At 36.5% G+C, this 20,265-nt stretch overlaps 1 pseudogene; it reads left to right on the top strand.

The window, feature by feature from the left end:
* The first annotated feature begins 3,603 nt into the window (after positions 1 to 3,603).
* On the top strand, positions 3,604 to 3,731 carry LOC128589507 (uncharacterized; annotated as a pseudogene).
* Positions 3,732 to 20,265: the final 16,534 nt, after the last annotated feature.

Raw genomic sequence — 20,265 nt, 5'->3', positions numbered from 1 at the left:
AAAAAGGAAACATTTATTTGTCATCCTCTTCCCTGGTGGATAAATGGTTGTCTGTAGGACATTAATGTTGTAGTACTTCCAAGTGGTGTGCACGTAAAAGACGTTAAGTTTCCTACCAGTTTCCTGGGCAAGAAGAGGTGCAGGCTGCACGGTGGCTCATGCCTGTAATCCTAGCACTCCAGGAGGCGAGGGAGGAGGATTGCTGAGCTCAGGAGCTCCAGACCAGCTTGAGCAAGAGTAAGACTACCCCTATCTCTACTAAAAATAGAAAACTTAGTTGGGCTTTGTGGCTGGCACCTATAATCACAGCTACTCAGGAGGCAGAGGCAGGAAGATTGCTGGAACCCAAGAGTGTGAGGTGAGGTTGCTGTGAGCTAAGTTGATGCCACGGCACTCTAGCCTGGACAACAGAGTGAGACTCTGTCTCAAAAATAAAAGAAGAGGTGCAGAGTCACACTTGGATGGTAATGAGCTGAGGCTAAGGGGATTTGAGGTACTTTGAAGAGTATGTTATTCAGTACACCTTGTTATCACATATTATGCTCTCCACAAACCACAATCCATTGTACAGCCCCCTCTGCAGATCCAGAATCTATGAGGTTCTCATAAAAGACAGTTACTGTGACAGATTAAAAACCCTGCACCTGCAGCCTACCCCAAATCCTTAACTGATAGTTCATCATTAACTTTGTCCTTCCTCAAGCTGTGTTCTAGGGTTTTTGACCGCTTCTTTCTCATATCAGCTGGTTAAGTGTTTTTGTCTGGTGATGTAACTCAAAAAATCCCCTCAATTGCTTTGCTTTGGGGGCGGGGGCCTGGTTGCTGCAAGTATTGCCAATAGGAATTATGTTTGGTGGGACCCATCTCACCGTTATTTCCTGATTCCTAAATGAATGTATCTTTTAGGAGGCAGTACTACAAACATATAACCTTCTTTTCTCCCAAGGTGAGCCAAATTAACTTTTCAATTATCCTACATATATCCAGAATTACATACCTATAGTCTAAGAAGATAGTAGCCAAGATAATACTTTAAGAAAAGAAATGGCAGCTATAAGACGTCTTTAATGCATAGTAATTTGGTATTACGTTTTCTTAGCCATTAAGAGGATTTGTTCAACTAAAAGTAGATGAGCTTCCACTAAAAATAATATTAACAAGTATGGAAATTAATTTATTACTCTATATAACGGTATTAGAAAAAGTCTCAAAGCAAATAACAGGGCTTTGACAATTTATGTAAGGGAAATTTATATTTTTCAATACTCTTGCAATGCTAGTCTGATGAAATGATTACTTTTTCCCTTTCAGAATACAATTAGATACATTAAAGGCATTGCTGATATCTTCTGATTTCATGGAATATTTGTCATAATTATTGGGTGAACTAAACCAGCATTAAACTAATGTATCTTTGCTATCACATATGATTATCATTTATTCTGATTTAGTAAAGACACCAGGTGGCTTTATTTCATTTATTAGAAATGAATGTTATCCACTCTTCGCTGAGATACCTGGGACACTGAGCTTTGGAAAAAGGTTGATGATTCGGATATTAACCACAATATAATTGTTCTCCAGTATACCTTTTTAAGAGCATTATACTTTCTTTTCTGTGCTAAATAACATTAAAACACATTTTTAAATGGAAGCATTCTTGTATAATCAAAATAGTAGGATTTAAATGCCTACTATGTGCCATAAACTGAACTAGATTCTTGGGGAAAAACGATGAGTACAATTTGGTCCTTTGTCCTCATGGTCTAGCAGAAAATTTCAGTTTGCTTTGTAAAACTTAATGATATGTTTGCATTACAATTTTGTGACATTACAGACATGCCAATCTTTCTCAACACATGTTGAATTTGAAACTAGTATGCTAGATTCACTAAGTTTTAGTAATTATATTTTCTCCTAGATATATACAACTAAAACATCATTTTATCCTTGCTGTAGCCATATCCAAATAAACAGCTTTGTCTGTGTCTACTTGTACCTTTGACACAACTGTGCTGATCTTATCTTACCTCTTAGAGGGTAGTGAAGGTCTTCAGGCTTTATTACTAGGATATCGGTGTCCTGTTTGGGAAAACGTGCTCTGTGTTTCTCCCTAATGTACATCATGGCCATCCCAGTTTTCCTGAAATACTCCTAGTTTTGCCAATTGTAATTATTGAGAGAAGTTCCTTTCACTCTCAAAAAATGACCTAATTAAGATTAAGTCACAAGTCCTTCTCACCTGGAATGTATCTTTGTTGAGCCGCTCAAAAGAAACAGCCAGGACCCGGATTGAAAGTACAAAATTGCAAGAGGTGAGGGTCACCAGAGGTGCAGGAGGGCCTTGAACAACCCTGGCGGTGGCTATTTATTGAGGGGATAACAGGTGTGAAGAGTGCTGAGTAATGATGGGTAGGAGCTACAGGCTTAAAGACCACGAAAAGGAAACTACAGGCTTTCTCCACAACTCCCACAATGAAGTACCATAAAATGTTTAAGGTTTAACACCTGCTTACTATCGATAACTGACCTTATCTCATTCTGGAACACTGAGTTCTTTGGGGCTAGCCTCCATGTTACAAGATTACTGTAGGCTTGCTGGAGAATGTCCTGCTCTCAGAGTTTACTTTGATGTGTTAAGAACCAGTGACTGTCCTTGGAAGCATGATTCCTCCATAGGTCACCTTATTCTTTTCTAAATTTTTCGATGATGAAGGCAAACAATCTTATGCACTATTCAAAGCCTTCTATAATTTTACCATATTCTACTTTTTTAAGACTTTATTTAATATATGTCTCAATTTTAAACCCGCCTAAGTCATTTTCCATCTTTAATGATTTTGACAGTCAACTCAAATTTCGTGATTACACTGCTCGGTAAAAATCATGACATTCTCTTCTAGTAACATTAGCTCAAATAGCAGTGTTTGGATACCTCACACATTGTTACGGGAGACAATATTAGGTGGTTCTTAACAGCATGGACTCTGATGTCACATGGCTGACATTTGAATACCAGATATTCAGTATATTCTGCCTCTTAAGGTCTTTATTACCCTTTATTATACAACATTTCCAGAGCATTAAAAGTTACTTATTTAATAGATAAAGGTTAGCAAACAGAAAGTAACCTTAGAAACCAAATAACATCAGATAATACTTCCAAATACTCTACCCACTTCCACAACCACTTTTCTCCCACCAATAAATCTTTGCATATTTGAAGATAAATATAACTTCTCCAAAAGTTCAAAGTCATATTGTAAGCTAGGTTTTAGATGACTGGAAATACCATATTCAAAAAGAGTGAGGGTGGATTAGTTAGAGCAGTATTTTCCCCAGGCACCCAATTTTTCATTTGTTAGTCTAGTTTCTGCAGAATTTCTTATCTGACTTAAGGGCAATCACTCATTTTTCCAGGGAGGTTTTTTTTCATCCCAGAAGTGAGTATCTCATCCATAAAAGCTGGGACTTCACTTTTTCATATTTTTTGAACCTAAACCATTGAACCCAGTCACAACAGAGTGTCCTGTGGTCTTTACCTTCAGGCAATTTGCCATCTAGCATATCAGAGAAGCATGCTCACAGATTAATTCAGTGTGATGTCCCTGAGCTGGGGTGAGTGGCACTTGGTGCACATTTTGCATCGGTCAAGGACAAAGCAACTGCTAGTTCATCCCAACTTGTTTTTTGGTCTGTGCCCATACCTGGCTCATGGTTCAGACCCAGAAAAAAATAAATTCAGTGTGATAGGAACAATAATAAAGCAATGTCCTTGAAGTGAAATGAAGGGCAGGTATTAAGGCTGAGGCATATTTCCACATCTCAAACCCAGGATAGTAGGTCGAAAATAATGTATGCATAAATATTCGATAGGCAAATTAACTAAGTTTATTCCAATGAATAATTAATTTTAAAAATATGTTTTTTACTTTAAGTCAGACATTTCTATTGCACCATCTCAATCATTTTAAAAATGATGATAAATGGGGTTACAGAGTACTGTGTAACATATAAGGTACACTTAATACTTAAAGTTCATTATCAGACTTGTTATTTCAGCGCTTTAATTTCTTTTAACTAGGCTGGATAAGCTAGTAGATAGTCTAAACAGCACCAATTTAATGCATATAGATAAAAATAAACTTTGTAATAAAATCTCAAAATAGATAGCAATATTTAATGGGTGAATTATTCAAGATTTCTACACTGTACGTATATAACTGTACATCCTGAGCCAGTCACACAAACTCATTTATCTCTGCAGAAGAGTTACGTATTAGCCTTTATTTCCCCCAAGACACCACTATATATGGTAATTATAACATAAGCATCTTAATATTTCTGTCATCTGGATAATATATTTGGGATTTCTTAATCATTTCTGCACAAAAATTCCTTGGTAATAGTTTAAAAGAAATAGTTTCTGTACAAGAAATTAAATGAGAAACTAAAAATGTAAGAACATAAATTAGTCAGAATGTGGCAAGTCTCTATTCATGCTACTATCAAGAATTCTCCTTTTCTCATTTTAGTTGTTTACTTTTTTTAAATTTCAGTATATTACAGGGGACATACATTTTGTTTACATAGTTCACTTTTGTATATTTTAAGTCAAAGTTATATTTGTGCCTCTCACCCAGAAAGTGTGCAATGGACCTTTGGGTGGGACTTTCTCCATCCCCTTCTCCCTCAGACCTTCTTGAGTGTCACTGAATTTTGCACCCATATAAGCACAAGAGTGTGGATTAACTAGTTCTAGTTTAGTATTGAGCAAACGTGTCATTGTTTTTCCACCCTTGCAATACTTCACATAGAAGAATGGTCTCCAATGCCATCCAGGTTGTTCCAACATATACAAAAGATCGCCTTTTATGGCTGAATAGTATTCCAAGTATACAAATACCACATTTTATTGTTCATGAGTTTATGGGCACTGGGTTGTTTCCACATCTTTGTGATTATGAATTGTGCCACTACAAACATTCAAGTGCAAATCTCTTTGTATAAAATATCCTTTATTCCTTTTGGTAAATATCTAATATTGGGATGACAGGATCAAATGGTCCATGTGCTTTAAGTTCTTTGAAGAATCTCCTTATTACTTTCCATAGAGGTTGTACCAGTTTTACCAGTTTGTGATCCCACCAACAGAGCATTCTTTCTCTCCACATCCACACCAGCATCTGATGTACTGGGACTTTATGATGTGAATCATTCTGATTGGGGTTAGGTGACACCTCAGTGTAGTTTTGATTTGCATTTCTCTGATGATTAGACACATTGTGCATTTTTTCATGTGTTTGTTGGCCATTCGTCTGTCTTTGTTAGAAAAGTTTGTGTTCGGGTGGCGCCTGTGGCTCAGTCGGTAAGGCGCCAGCCCCATATACCGAGGGTGGCGGGTTCAAACGCGGCCCAGGCCAAACTGCAACCAAAAATAGCCGGACGTTGTGGCGGGCACCTGTAGTCCCAGCTACTCAGGAGGCTGAGGCAAGAGAATCGCTTAAGCCCAGGAGTTGGAGATTGCTGTGAGCTGTGTGAGGCCACGGCACTCTACCGAGGGCCACAAAGTGAGACTCTGTCTCTACAAAAAAAAAAAAAAAAGAAAGAAAGAAAAGTTTGTGTTGTGTTCATGTCTTTTTCCCAATTTTTAATAGGTTTGTTTGATATTTTCTTGTTGATTTTCTGGAGTTCTTTGTAGATTCTGGTTATCGCCCTTTGTTGGATGCATAGCATGCAAATGTCTTCTCCCATTCTGTAGGGTATCGAATTTACTGATTGCATCCTTGGCTATGGAAAAGCTTTTTAAATTGATCGGGTTCCATTGGTTTATTTTTGTTGTTGTTGTAGTTGGCACTGGAACCTTCTTCACAAACTATGCCTAGGCTGATATTGATAAGAGTTTTTTCTACATTTTCTAATTCTTATAGTTTCTTGTCTAAGGTTTAAGTCTTTTATCCATCGTAAACAGATTGTTGTGAGTGGTGATGGGGCAGGTCCTGTTTCAGTCTTATACATGTGGCTATCCAATTTCCCCAGCACTATTTATTGAATAAAGGTTATTTTCCCCAGTGTGTTTTTGTTTGCTTTGTCAAAGATCAGATGGCACTATGAGGATGGTTTCACATCTTGTTTGCCTTTTCTAACCCTTAGGTCTATGTCTCTATTTTCATGCCAATTCTATGCTGTTGTGATTACTATAGCCTTGTAGCATAGCCTGAAGTCTGCTAAAGTGGTGTCTCCAGATTTGTTCTCAGTACATAAGAATGCATTGGCCATTTGAGGTCTTTTCTGATTCCACACAAATCATAGAACTATTTTTCAAGATCTATTAAATATGGCATTGGCATTTTAATGAGAATTGCATTGGGTCTGTAAATTGCTTTGGTTGGTATACATATTTTAACAATGCTGATTCTTCCAATCCATGAGCATGATGTTTTTCCCTCTGTTCATATCCTCTGAGATTTCTTTTCTCAGTGTTTCATTGTTGTCCCCATAAGGTTCTTCATCTCCTTTGTGAAAAATATTCCTCGGCATTTTACTTTCTTTGAATCTATTGTGAAGATACTATGTCTTTGTTTTTTTTATGTCATTCTGTACACATATTTATACAAACTAAAATCTGTACATTTAAGAGTCATAATTCAAAATACCAAAAGAGAAAAAAACGGATAGTTTAAAAGTATCCCAAAAGGAAAGATTTTAAATATTATCTTTTATCACTTCTTATAACCAGTTTTTTAAAACTGACTTATTTCCTTGAAGTCCTTCTACTCAGGTCCCTAAGAAATAATATTTGCAGATAAAGCTAGGCAGGAAAAAATATACAGCGGATAGAAATGTCTTAATGCAAATTTGGGAATAATAATCCTGTGGGCATACACTAGTCCTGTCATGTACACTTAGCATACAGTTTGGTAGTCACTACCAGACATGGCAGGTGTTTGTTAAAGGTATTTGGAAAGCCTATTACAAATAAGATGGGAATAGAAAGAGAGCAGTCATGTTTGATTGAACAATGAACTTCCCCAAAAAACTCTTCAGCTTCCTATGTAGGTGTTTGGACGTCAATCACATATGGGGTTAGTTAAGTTCAATTCTGATAAGTATAGGCCACTAAATAGCAACCTGTAAGAAAAGCACATTTCTGGGCAAGCACGGTTCTCAGCACTCATGGGAGATAAGAGGCAGCTGTGAGGTTGGCTGGGCAAAATAACAGGGCAAGAACAGATATAATAAGGATCATAAAAATAGTCCCTGCAGCATGAAGGAATCCGGCTGCAGAATTACCCAGGCCAATGAGCAGTGGGACCGATAGGTATAAAAGAGCCAAAGAAACATAATAAAGAAAACTGTGAGCACGGTACTAACAGTGAGACATGGTTCAATGAGGTGTTGTTCTGCTCTCTGATCTAGTTTATGATCTGAAGAGCTGTTGTTAAATGACCAGCGGCACTATCCATCCAGACGGAAAGGATCAGGGGAAGTTTGAGGGGCCTAGAGAAGTTTCACCTGCCTCAGCTAATATATCTCTCTGATTTGAGAGATATATTTCTTGCACAAGGCTCTCATCTCTTCCTTTTGATACTGAAATGGTCAGTATAAACTAAAAGCAATGTTGGCTCTGTAAAGACATTTTAATTACTTAACAAAAATGTTTTAAAAAATACATCCATGGTTTCCCATATTTAATAGCTCTATTTGATTGCTCAGTGCATGAGGATTCTAGGTACTCACTAACATTTGAATAATTTCCCCTCATCCTCCTGGGCACACAGCAAGATTATGTTTCTTGCTTTCTTTCAATTAGATATGTCTGTATTTCTGAGCCCGGGGCAATGAAATGTGAGTAAAACTGCTGCCTGTCCTTTTCCCTGCTTGCCGTGTGGAGGTGGCCCTGCTGCCCCCAGGTTCTGCCTTCTCTGCTTCCAGTTGGGCGCATTCTACAAATAAGACTGTAAAATTTACCCCATCAGATAGGATAGCCACCTGCGGCTTCTTATATTTAAATTAATTAAACTTCAATTCTATTTTCATTCAGTGCCTCAGTCACACCTGTCACATTTCCTGTGCTCAATAACCATTTAGTAGTGGTTATTACCTTCAGAAAACAAATAACGGAAAGGAGATTCATATCGGATCTAGCCATCCATGACTAGGTATCTGCCCAAAGGAAAAGAAGTCATTTTACCAAAAATGCACTTGCACCCGAATGTTTATCACAGAACGATTCACAATTGCAAAGATATGGAATCAATCTAAGTGCCCATCATCGGATAAGTGGATCACACACACACACACCATGAAATACTTGTCAGCCATTAAGAAAATAAGAGAACGTCTTTTGCAGCATCTTGGATGGAACTGGAGACCATTATTCAGAACGAAGTATCTCAGAAAGGGAAAAGCAAATGCCACATGTTTTCACTTATAAGTGGGAACCAAGCCATGGGCGTATATGGTCATAAAGTGGCATAATGGACATTGGAAACTACGAAGGGGGAGGATGGGAAGGTGATGAGGGATTATAAAAAACCACTTCCTACTTGGTACGTTGTACAATATTCTGTGGAGGTATCTACTGAAAGCCCTGATATCAGCTTTAAACAATTCATCGACATAACAAAAAAACACTTATACCTCTAAATCCATTAAAATTAAAAAAATACATGTTCTACTAAAAAGTCATCCTTGCAGAAAGATCTACTAGCAGTATTGCCCAATGTGTGAAGCAAACATACAAAAACTGAGTCCCCTAATCGCCATAAGGAAACTCAGACACAAACCATTGCCATTTATTTGGGACTATTAACTGAGTAAGAAATAAAACATTGATTTTGAGGCATTCTACAATTTGGGGTCTATATTGCTGCAGCTGATGAATACCCTCCCTAGAACCATTAATAGGATCTGTTCACAAAAGTTGAAGTTCCAATTAACCCAAAAGGTATGTGTATAATCAAGTCTGGGTTGGCATCCAGTGAGCAGGATAATAGCTAATTTCCATGACAGACAATGTATGATATTCAGGGAAATTAAGTTCCCTCTAACCAAGTGTAATTTCAGCATCCGTGTGGGATATATATCAAGTAAGGTAAGGCAGTTCAGAGTTTGAGTGTAATTAGAAAATTAGTTTCTTTAGTAACAGATCCAATTCCATTAGACAGCATAAGAGCTTAAGTCTACTCAAAGACAGACAGAAATCTGGGGTTATATAATTTCTTCACGACAGTAAGCAACAGCAGATAGGGAAGAGAACATCTAAACATTCACAGAGAACAAGAAAATTAATTTGATGAAAGAACTTAGACAAGAATTTTGATGATTTATCAGAAAATCTCCACTACCTTTGCTAAGTGTATATGTTTTACCTTGGCATGCTTTGTTCTGTGTATTGAAATCACAGTTTGGTCTTTGGTCAACAGCAGGTTTGGTCATGAAGCAATGTCACACAGATCCAAAGTACCCTTCATCTTATTTTTATTTCAACAAAAAATATACTGTCTAGAAAAAGCTGTAAAGAGAGGGTGAGAATCTGCACCTTTTTCACCATATTGAAAGAAAAAATTCAATTGAAGTATAAATCATCAGAGGATGAAAAATAACAGATTCTATTCAGACAGAGTGAATTTTTTTCAGAGTTTACTGCAAGGAAAGTAATAAAAAAAAGTGAGGAGGCTTTCGTGTGATCTTATAAAATAGGGGAAAAAATCACTCTTGAACCTCTAAGCAGTGATATGCAGGAGAGTAATTTATTCAATGAGTCTTTTACTTCAGGCCAGAAGGTGCACTTGTAATAGCTGCTTCATCTTAACCTCAGGATTTTGCAGCTCATGAACTTCTGTATTGACATTAATGAACATCCCAGGCAAAGTAAAATACTGATCAACAGAGACATTGTGGTTTCTTTAGAAAATTAATCAGGAGAGCCCTCTGGATGAGAATCTATGGCGAGTGCCTTGAGAATTAACTATTATAATGGTGAGTCTTGATTGATTGGGGGGGAGCATTTTGTAAGTGATGATGTGAGAAATTACCATACTATATCAATTCATCTCTAAATTTCATTATTTCTTTTTTTTTTAACCTGTTGTTATTTAAGCAATGAATGCTGAATAAGATAGTATATTAGTGATTAGAAATAGGAAACCTTGGGAAAGAATCCAGTTCATTAGCAAAATATCTGTTTCTTAACAAACCCAGTACTTCAGGGAAGTTTAATTTACAGTATAAATTTATTAATAAAAAGAATCAGAATTTTCTGAGGCTAATGCATGCTGTAATAATCCATTCATAGGTAGGCACTGTTTAGAATCTGTAGCAAACTAACTCTTCTGCCGCTGACCCTAACTCTCCATATGTCTGAATAAGGGCAGGATACAAGACATGGAATTAGCATTTTATTTCTTAATAATCTTAGTACACAGTAATCGTATTTGGTTGGCGGAGTCAGTGGGTAGCAAAAATGAGCAGCTTTAGCCCTTCATGGGCCATGTATCTTTCTAGCCCATGTGCCTGGCAATGTTAGTATATTTTATACCATGAATGCGAAAGAAACAGAATTTTTCACTAGGGTATAGCAACCCTAAATGATCCATGTTAAACAACTATGTGCTTAAATAGAATTATTACCCCCAGCCAGAAGAGTGCAACAACACTGAATGATGGATGGCAGCCAGCCACGCTTGCTGCAGCCAGAATTGGACAAAAACCTCACATCCTGCCGTATTGCCTTCCTGAGTCCTACCGGAGAATACGTGTGTGGGACAAATGGTTACCATTGGAGGCTAAGGAGAAAGGCATGCGAAGGTCTGAAAATTTATATAGGAACGAAAGTAGAGCATAAGTCAGTGTTTTGGACAGTCTATATTGTAAAATTCCATTTGGATTTTAGGAATAACATGGTAGTTTTGGGTAGGATAAAATATTATTATCATGATCTCGACACGAAAGGAGACCAGAAATGGCATTGTGCTATTATTTTTCTTTGATGTTTTGTGAAAATAACGTCCATATAAATATCTTGAGAAAATTCAGCCTTCTCTCTATACCATTCCCATGGAATTATAGACCTCCATAGTTGGACACCTCAGAACCTGTGTGCAAACATCATTTAATCAAAGCAGGGAGCAGATTTCTCCAGGAAGACACAGACTTTCTCAACCAACATGGCATTATATGCTTTCATAAACCCCATTTAAGCCCTTGAGATCTGGAAAACAAGCATTCTTAAATGAGCTTTGTTTAAAAGGTTGGGAAAAGATTGCCCTGTAAGGCAATTGATTATGTACATTTCTACAACCTCTGGATAAACTAGCCTAATCCCTTGAAGATTATCAGAACAAGAAGCTTCCGTGAAATTGTTAGCATTGCTTACTTTAAAGCCCAGTTCTGTGCAGAGCTGGTCCTCAAACCCTGTTTGTTGTTCTTAATGACATTCTCCAGTATGACCTCGCCCTGCGATGAGCACAGCTGCAGTAGTTGAATGCAAATTTGTTCCTAGCTTGCTGGAATCTGGCTGCACTTTGCAACTTAAATTGGCTGATTATTAGCTGCTTTTCCCCGACCCTTCACTGTCCTGAGTCATCCAAATGCAGTCCTCTGTTAAAAGGTTAACAGGAGTTTGCACACATGCACATACACATTCATAAAAAAATATGCAATGTAGCTCCTATTATTATTTGACGTGTATTATGGACATGAGACAAAAGTTCTGGTACCTATTTTAAAGTGCATTTGAATATGGAAAGATTAGGGGTTAGGTCTAAATTTCTGAAGAATAATCTTTTGAAATATTGATGCAACTGTCACTTCTACATGTCTCTCACTTGAAGGGAGTGGATCCTACTGTATTTGTTTTTGTAAGTGATGTTGGATACTACAATGACTCCTAGTAACCTTGTACAATGAGATTTTTTTTTTTCTTTTTGAGACACAGTCTCACTTTGTTGCCCTGGGTAGAGTGCCGTGGAGTCACAGCTCACCGCAACCTCAAACTCTTAGGCTTAAGTGATTCTCTTGCCTCAGCCTCCCAAGTAGCTGAGACTACAGGCGCCTGCCACAATGCCTGGCTAATTTTAGAGATGAGGTCTCACTCTTGCTCAGGCTGGTCCAGAACCCATGAGCTCAGGCAATCCACCACCTCAGCCTCCCAGGGTGCTAGGATTACAGGCGTGAGACACTGTGCCCAGCTAGAATAAGATTTTATGGTAGAAGCTCTGTACGTTGACTACCCGTGGGATTGTAACAAACTGGTCAACATAAGGAACTAGGGCTGCTGGACTAAGGCATGTCTGCCTATGAAACTAGTTCAACTTAAGGAGGTGGTCACTGTAGGGAGACGGTCATCTATGAAGGTTCTTCTGTATGTGGGGGCTGTAAAGAAAGATGCCATAATCTTGAATCCAGAATTTCATCTACCTGGTTTTAAGAATGAAGATAGTAAAAGTCTTATAGGAGGTTTCTACTTTGAACTGTTTCTTTAAAAAGATGTCCCATTAGAATGATTTTTGACTAATAGTGTCTGGTAACAAAATTACATTGTACTTGAGATTATTAGCTATTTTAGGGAAAATAAATCAAAAACAATATGCTTCATTAGTTGTAATGTTTTTTTTATTTCCCCAGATGGTTAAAGTGCATAATTCAGTTTTCAAAATGTACTTCTCAGAGCAAAACCACTTGTGTAAATGCCCAGTAAAACCCAGTAAATTTGGTTTCAAATAAATCAGATTTAATTTAATTTTTGCTCCACTGAAGACTTTGATTCTCTTTGTAGGAGGTTTTGGATTCTCTTTCAAAGGACATCTGTACTCACAAGGCAAACCCAGTGTGTAAGTCTTCAATCCCCCACTCCTAATTTGTGCCCGTATTTGCAAGGGACATGTGTGATTCGCTCTGTAATCTTTCTGCTTTACATACATTGCACATTTTCGGAATTCACACTCAAGAAACCCATCACTCAGAGAATTTCAACATCTTGTGCATACAACCTGATAGAAATAAAAATAAACTTTTCTGATCTCTGAAGTGAACCTAAAGCTGCTTGGCCAAATCTAGTCTGGCCTCCACGAAGCGTTGTAAATCTACATCTGGAATGCACAGATCTTCACCAGGTAAAGGGAAAGTCTTTTACCCCATTTCCTTTCATTGTTCTAACAACAGTCTATCTTTTATGATTAGTATCCAAAAAAGGGCCTAACTGTATCAACCAACGTGCAGAGCATAGTGAGAAGTGATAAGCAGCCCCAGTAACTCAGCCTGCATGTGGCAAAGCCACCCTTACCTCCTGCGAAGGCTCACGAGTTTGAAGGCCTGGCTATCTCTCTAATATCCATGCTTCCTCTCCCATATTCACTACCCAGCCCAGAATTGATGAGATCATGTTGGTTCAATAAAAGGAGTTGCAAATCTTCACTTTTTGTTACCCAAACTCATACAGATTTTGCTAAATGTCTAAAAAGGGTTTTCATTTTATAAATTAGTGGAATTAAGCCATTTAATAAAAAGTAAAACACGGTTAGGGCTTGTGGTCCAAACATTTTCCCCATTTCTCCCTGTTCTGGTTACGCACTGAAATCCCATAGTGAGTTTTGTAAAACTACAGATTCCATGTCTCACATACAAAGATATTAATTAGCAAATGAAAAAAATAGATGGATTGACTATATTACATATACTTTTAGTGTATGAAAATGTCTATTTAACATATCTTTTGAGAAAGGATTTTAAATATTTCATATCTCAAATGACTCTATTTCAAAACTGTCAATAGCAGCAACCCATGTGAAATCTAAGGCCACTACCAATCACACAATGTCCACTTACAAAATAAGAAATTGGATTTAAATATACAACACTGACATTAACCAAGGTTAGCTTGCTTTTTTTGCTACATGTCCAAAATATTGTATTTTACTTTGTTACTTCCAAAACTTGCATTAAAATAAATGTATTTTACACATTTTTTTTTTCAGAGTCTTGCTTTGTCACCCCCCGTAGAGTGCCACAGCTCACAGGAACCTCCAGCTATTGGCTTGAGCGATTCTCTTGCCTCACCCTCCCGAGTAGCTGGGACTACAGGCTCCTGCCACAATGCCCAGCTGTTTTTTTGTTGCAGTTTGGCCAGGGCTGGGTTTGAACCTGCCACCCTCGGCATATGGGGCCGGCGCCCCACTCACTGAGCCACAAGTGCCACCCCACAATATTTTTAAGTTAGTAAATTAATGTTTGTATCATTAATTAAAAAATAATACTTGGACCTGTTTAGAGTAGAATGGCTTTCTTCCATACGATATGAAACACTGCACATGTTTCTAAGTAGTGTGTGACACAAATACAGGGTAGAACTCTACTCAAAGACAGACACAGTAGTTGTCTTACACATTCATATATCAAAACTTTTGCTGGTAGAATTATGATTTTATATATCATTATTGTGTCTTGTGGTAACTATACTTATTTTAGTATTATGATATTTGCCAATTATATTGAATTTTTCTGGCCTTAAGACTAGAATTAATTTGCAATAGAAAAAACATCCCCATGATTATATCAATGTACACAGCTATGATTTAATAAAAAAAAAATAGAAAAGAAAGAAAGAACAGCCAGGTGCAACAAGCATGGACCTATGATTCTAGCCACTTGGGAGGCTGAGACAGGAGGATATTTGAGTCCAGGAGTTTGAGGTTGTAGTGACCTATGATGACACCAATGTACTCTAACCAGGTGACAGAGTCAGACTCTGTCTCAAAAAAAAAAAAAAAAAAATGGGAATCATAAATTAGAGATCCAAAGTTTTCTTATTTCTTATGGATGGACAATTATAGCATATGGTCCCATTTTTTTTTTCAGCATATAGAACTATCTTGGCTATCATATATCAGTTTTACATACTATACATCCCCCACTTAGTTTGATTTCTCTTCTCTGGTCTATTTGCTAATTTATATCTTCTATCTTTTTTTTTCTTTTTTTGTGGTTTTTGGCCAGGGCTGGGTTTGAACCCACCACCTCCTGCATATGGGGCCGGCGCCCTACTCCTTTGAGCCACTTGAGTGACTATATCTTCTAACATAAACAAACCTCTGTGTGAATTTTTAGATCTTGATGTTTACTATTAGTATCTGGTAGGAAAATTCATCACCCTTCATCTTTTTCAAGCTGTTCTTCACTCTTTCTCTCTATATGTAGTTTACAATGCCTCTGGAAAATACTCTGTTGGTATTTTTACTGCAAAAATTAAATATAAAAATCTACTTGAGGAAAATTGAGATTATTAAAATATTGACCCTCTCCTGTCCTTATACATTCTATCTTCTGTGTTCCCATGAGCTGTTAAAATTTTCTCTATAAAGGTTTGACACATTTTTCTTAAAAGTATTAATTGGAAAAACAACAACACTAGCAAGAAAGATATGTCATTTTTTTCTTCTTGAATGTTTCTGTCTTTCTGGTGTTTATATCTTTTATGCTTTTGTTTGTTTTACTGCAGTGATTAGGGCCCTCGGTTTTTGATTAAAAGGAATAACTGTTGACATGCTTGCGTGGTGCCTGATTATAAAAGTTGAAAGGATCAGCATACACAAGAATCTTGAATATTGTGTCTATTCTTATGTTTTTCCAATTAAGGATATTCCTATATATGACCTCAAATTTACAAAAATGACTGGGCAAAGATATTTTTTACCTTTTTTCTGCAGCTGTTAAAACTATGTTCTGCATATTATCTTTTACTGTAATAGTGTCCTAATTGGTTTTCTATGAGTGCCATCCTGTATCTCCGGGGTAAATCTAATTTGGATGCTATATACTGTTGTCTATTTAAATTGCACATGAACTTCATGGATACCCTGTGTCTTCAATATGCAGGTATGATACTGAAGTAGGCTTTATCATTTAAGATTTGTCTTATATTACTTTTTTCTAGATATTTTGATTTCTATGTTTGAAGAGCCTCATGTAATTATTTGGGAGAATGTGTTATTTTTATATCCTCTGGTAAAAAAAAATGTTTGAAATTATAAACACAAATTCCTTGAAAAGATATTTTAAAACACTTCTGTCCGGTGGGCTTTCTCTCCTTCCCTGAATTGATTGTCAAATTGTATTGTTATAGCAATTTTATACTTTAGTCTAAATTTGAAGCATTTTATCTCATTACTAATGGTTTTGATTAATTTTTATCTTTAAATTTTTGTTTCCTTTGCTGTGCAGAATCTTTTTAGTTTAATATAGTTCTATCTGTCTATTTTTCACTTTGATATTTATGCTTTTGAGGTTTTAGTCTATGTTGTAAAGCATTTCCCCTGTGTTTTAATAGGTTTATAATTTCAGGTCTTACATTTAAATCTCTAATTCATATTGAGTTGATTTTTGTATATGGTAAGAGATAGGGGTCCAATTTCATTCTTCTGCATATGGAATCACAATTTTCCATGTAACATTTATTAAAGAGGGCATCCTTTCCCTGGAGTATGTTTATGGCATCTTTGTCAGTAATCAATTGGCTATAAGTGCACGAATTTATATCTGGGTTCTCTATTTTGTTCCTTTGGTCTTTGTGCCTGTTTTTATAGTAATGCCCATGCTGTTTTGTAATGTATTTTGAAGGTAGGTAGTGTAATGCTTCTAGCTTTTTTCTCTTTAGTCAGAAGAGTAAAGAGATAACTTGATGAATGAGAAAAAATATTTGCTAGCTATTCATTAATAAGCGACTAATATGAAGACTATATAAGGAACTTAAATGACTCAAGAGTAAAGGAAGATGTACAAATGATCAAAAGATATGTGAAAAAATACTTGAGATTAGTAATCATCAGAGAAATGCAAATCAAAAGCACAATGAGATATTATCTTACCTTTGTTAGAATGGCTCTTACTAAAAAAACAAAAAAAAAAAAATAGATGCAATGAAATGTTATCTAGCCCTAGTTAAAATACCCTGTTTCCCCGAAAATAAGACATCCTCCAAAAATAAGACCTACTTACAGGAAAGATAAGACATCCCCTGAAAATAAGACCTAGCGCATCTTTGGGAGCACACCTTAAAATAAGACACTGTCTTATTTTGGGGGAAACAGGGTAGCTATTACTGAAAAGATAAAAAATAATAGATGCTAGTGAAAATGGAAAGAAGTGACAAATATGTTCTCAGACCATGATACAATTGAAAAATATCAATAGCAACAGCATAGCTGTAAAAATCCAAAATATCAAAGTGGTAATTAAACATCACAATACTAAAAATTACATGGGTCAAATATAATTGTCTCAAGATAAATTAAAACAATTTTTGCACTTAAGGAAAGTTAAATAAAATTCACCAAAAATTCAGGAATGCAGCAAAGGTAATACTTAGGGAGAAAATTATAACACTTTATATTTATATTGGAATAGAAGAAAGGTCTATAATCAGTAATTACAGCTTCTATCGTGGGAAACTATATATAGAAGAGAAATATAAACCTAAGCAAGCAAAAGGTGAGAAATATGTGTAATAAAAACTAGAGCAGGAACCAATTAAATCCAAGTCAAGAAAACAACTTATTTTTTTAAAAAAGTGGTTTTTGAAAAAATTAAAGGAAAGCTTACAAGCCTGTATCCACGTTAAATATAAATAAAAAGTTCACACCAACCTCAAACTCATGGGTTCGAGTGATCCTTTTGCCTCAGCCTCTCAAGTAGCTGGGACTATAGGCACCCACCACATTGCCCAGCTATTTTTTAGAGATGGGTCTTGCTCTTGCTCAGGCTGGTCTTGAACCTATGAGCTCAGGCAATCCACCCATCTCAGCTTCCCAGAATGCTAGGATTACAGGTATGAGCCACCATGCCCGACCCCTATGAACAATTTTATGTACACAAACTTTATTACTCAGAATCAATTCCTTGAAAAATACAACCCACCAAAACTCACAGGAAAAATAGAGAATTTAAAAAAGTCAAAAGAGAAACTGAATAAACCAATACCTGTTAAAGAAATGGAATTAATAATAACTTACCAATAAAGAAAACAAACAATTAAGAAATAAGCTATGCCAATTCTCTACATTCCTGGCATAAAATAGAAGCAGACTGAATGCATCCCAACTCATTCTACAAGTGCTCACACTTAAAAAACAAAGAACCCAATTAATAAATGAACAAATTATTCTAACCGATGCCTCACCAAAGAAGACATGAAAATTTCAAATGACCATAAGAAAAGATGTTCAAATGTATACATCAATAGGAAATTACAAATTAAAACAATGCCATACCTACATATGCCATCTAAATGGCAAAAATAAAAAATAATGACAATATAAAATTCTGGTAAGAATAATGAGTAGCAGATTCCTTGCTGATGGGAACGCAGATAAAGACAGTTTGGCATTTTCTTACAAACCTAGTCATAGTCATGTCAAAAAAATCCAGTTATGCCCCTCCAAAATATTTGCCCAAATTATTTGTCCAAGTATGTCCAAAATTCCCTATACACAAATGTTTATAACAGGTTTATTCATTATCATGAAAAACTAGAAGCAACTAAGATGCGCTTCAGCAAGTAAATGAATAATCAAACTTTGGCACTTCCATACAACGAGTTATTATTCTGCATTAAAAATAAATCTCTGAAGCCATAAAAAACTTGAAAGAATTTTACATATGTCTCTCTAAGTGAAAGATGGCAGTTTGAAAAGATTACATACTGTATTATTTCATTTAAATGGCATTTGGAAAATGCAAAATTGTAAAGACAGTGAAAGAAGATGGCTGCCACGGTTTCATGCGGATGGGGAGAGATGAATAGATTAAGTACAGAGGATTTGGGTGGTGATAAAATTGTTTTTTATGATTCTATAATGATGTATATGTGCCGCGGACCGCCAGTTGAATGAGTCTCAGTCCGAGGGTTTTCAGGGCGAGAACGGCTCAGGTTGATTGAAAGGGCGACGCAGGAAAATGACAAACTGCCACACACCAAGGATGATGAAGAAAGCAGTTGTACTTTACTGATTTTTAGGCATGGTATTTATACATTTTTGACAATGTCTTACAAACTACAAAAGATATTTTTATGACTTGCTGATGCTTACAAAGTTCTTATCGAGTTTTGTAGATGGGAGTAGTCAACTGTCTTTTCTTAGACAATGTTTCTGCCCGTAAGGGGGAACAAAGGACTGCTGCTTATCAGCAGTTACTCTTTTACTTCTCTTTATCTATGTTTAAACCTTCTTTCTTTGTAAAACTGCTTTGTTCACATTTTGTATTTTTATATTTTTATATTTGATTATGATTTTTATGTTGTTAGTGAATTGATAGTGAATTATGTATATGTTTTAAGTGTATAGTGACAAAATTATAGAGAAAGCAATTTCATAGAAAACTTATTTCAAAGAAACAGTTTCAAAGGGACATAAGGTAGAGATAAGAGACCGGAGGGAGCGGGTATCTGGTAGGAACATCTTAACTTATCATCCCTGCATTCTCTTGATACATTGTTTCAATTAACTGACCTTTATGGTGGGAACGTGTTCCCTTGGAGACATTTAGTCTCCATTGTATAGATGAAGTCATGGATTAGTAAGTCATTATGTTTATTCTTAGTTTCTGAGGACATTCAAGCAACAATTAACCATTCAACTCAACAAACAAGTTTCAAACAGGTTTCAGGGTAAAGGTTATTCAGGCCTTTATGCCGCACCTCATGAATTCTTACGTTCACTAAAAGGCATGCTAGGCAACTTATGCGCTGCTGTTGCAGGCCAGGGGGACCGGGGGCAACGCTCCGGGGAGCACTCACCGCCTTACCACAGTTTTTACAACGCGGACAGAGCCATCCCGCCACGGCTTGATGCCGGGGGTGCGGCATTTCCCCCTTTTTTGTTAATGAAACGTAGCTCAAAGAGGTCTTGGCGAACAGCCTTTAAGGAGGAAAAGACACAACGAAGGAGACAAGGTAACAGTAAAACAACACAGAATATCAAGCATCCAATAATGACAATAAACACAATGTACTGAATCCAGGACACAGGATTTAAAGATTTAAGATTGTCAGAGAGGGATTGAGCCAGTGAATCAAGAGAAGTGCTAGGTAAATGAGCTTCACTGATGGCAGTGATATCTTTTTGAAGAGTATGTAAATCATGTGTAATATCATTGTCCTTCCAGACACCCTGTAGATGAGCTTTAGTTTTGTCCCAGGAAGTGGACATATTATAAGGTAAAGGAGTTACACAAATAGCAGGAAAGGCAGAATGACATCTGGTTTGAAGT

This window comes from Nycticebus coucang, chromosome 6, assembly GCF_027406575.1.
Source record: "Nycticebus coucang isolate mNycCou1 chromosome 6, mNycCou1.pri, whole genome shotgun sequence".
NCBI classification, from domain to species: domain Eukaryota; kingdom Metazoa; phylum Chordata; class Mammalia; order Primates; family Lorisidae; genus Nycticebus; species Nycticebus coucang.
This window is presented reverse-complemented; position numbering and strand designations above follow the sequence as displayed.